Source organism: Austrofundulus limnaeus, unplaced genomic scaffold (genome assembly GCF_001266775.1).
Source record: "Austrofundulus limnaeus strain Quisiro unplaced genomic scaffold, Austrofundulus_limnaeus-1.0 Scaffold98, whole genome shotgun sequence".
In the NCBI taxonomy this organism is placed as follows: domain Eukaryota; kingdom Metazoa; phylum Chordata; class Actinopteri; order Cyprinodontiformes; family Rivulidae; genus Austrofundulus; species Austrofundulus limnaeus.
In genome coordinates this window covers 1,152,252-1,153,954 of record NW_013952500.1, presented here as the reverse complement: position 1 = coordinate 1,153,954, position 1,703 = coordinate 1,152,252, and positions in this window count along the sequence as shown.

The following is a 1,703-nucleotide window of genomic DNA, read 5'->3' as shown; positions in this document are numbered from 1 at the left end:
AAATAAATAAATAAATAAATAAATAAATAAATAAAATTAGCACAAACATAATTTATTGTCAGTCTTAAATCTAGAATATGACATGTCAGTGTTTGTAGTTAGTTTATTTCCTGTTGCAACAGCTCTTGTACTTCAGTACAAGTAAAGATTGTGGTAAATTTGTATTAAAATGGCAACAATTAATTTTGGAATTTTTTTTCTGCTAGCAATGTTTTTTTGAGTTTGAGAAGCACAAACACCAAAACTGCCTGAGCAAATATGAGTTATAACTTAACTTTAAATCGTGAGGTTTATTTTGGGACCAAATTAAAAGCATGTGCATTTGGTGCAGGTGCACCCATCAGACTGCAACAAGGGATATTCGTGTCACCCTTATAAATAATAACGGCTCTTACTGTAATCACCGAAGTCTGATTGAACGAAATTGTTCAAATCACCTCAAAGCTTAATCTCTTTTTCCTCAAAATAACACCTAGGCGTAAGTCGTGTTTTTCTAGCTGAGCGTGCAGAAAAACATTGTTTGGTTGAACGTATGTCAACACATTCGGTTGTGCAGTTGGTAAACGACATGCTTTTACAGTTAATGATAAACACATTTGTACCACTTCAACACATCCCGACAAAAAGAAGCATGACTCATTTTTCAGACCTTTACACACAATAAGATGAATTGATCCGACTCTGACCTCTGCTGCAAACTGTTACACCCGCCTTAACTATTATCACTTAATTATAACTCCTCCACTCCACGGACCTTTTCACACCCGTGAGTCACCGATGGAGGCACTCATTACAAACAAAACGAGGCAAAGAGTTCTCTGAATCTGATTTGTTCAATAGGAGAAGGAAAGCCCACTGCTTTGTTGCAAAAATGACAGCTTGTCATTCATTTTTATTTGTGGAAAAGTAAAAAAGGGCAAAAGTCTCAACAGCAGCAATGGCACACTGTTGAACAGACCTTTCACAGAGTTCAAGCTTTTCAGTGGTGAAATGAAGCCGTATTATATAACATTTTAATGATTCTTTGGAACACAATAAATAATTAATTTGTTGACCAATGTAGCTGCAGATTATGAAAACAAGTTACAGTTACATGCACTGCTGTTCAGCCTTTTAGTAATATTCTACCAGCTTAACACAGATGTGCAAAATGCAGATTTGTATTTGAGAGGAAACGTTGGAACAAAACCAAGTTATTTCCATGAACTTCCTGTGAACATTTTTATCCACTGGTCTTAGTTTATTGACTTTGCTGGCAACAAAAATTCAATATCTGTAAAAACATTTTCTCTAACAGCTGGAAGTGTGGCTGCACATTAATACTTGAAACTGCTCAATAACTTAGACATTTGTGACATTTTGTCTGAAGCTCTTAGACACTTGAAAATTGACAAAAATCTCCTTAAATAAGCAAAAAAAGAAAAACTACATCTTTACATGTTCATCCTGTCTGGCACCAAATCCAGAATCTTTTCTTTATCTTTTTTTTTCAAACTATGTGCATTTTAAAAGTTCCATTAAAGTACATTTACTTTCCCAATCCATCGCTTTTATTTGCTTCATGTTTTAAGGAAATGCCAGAAAAGTAAATCATCCTTTAAACTTAATGTTATCTTATTTCCAAGATCAAAATCTCTCAGGTTCAAAGGAACAGGTGCCTTGTATATATATGTATAGATGTATAGATGTATATACTGTATGTA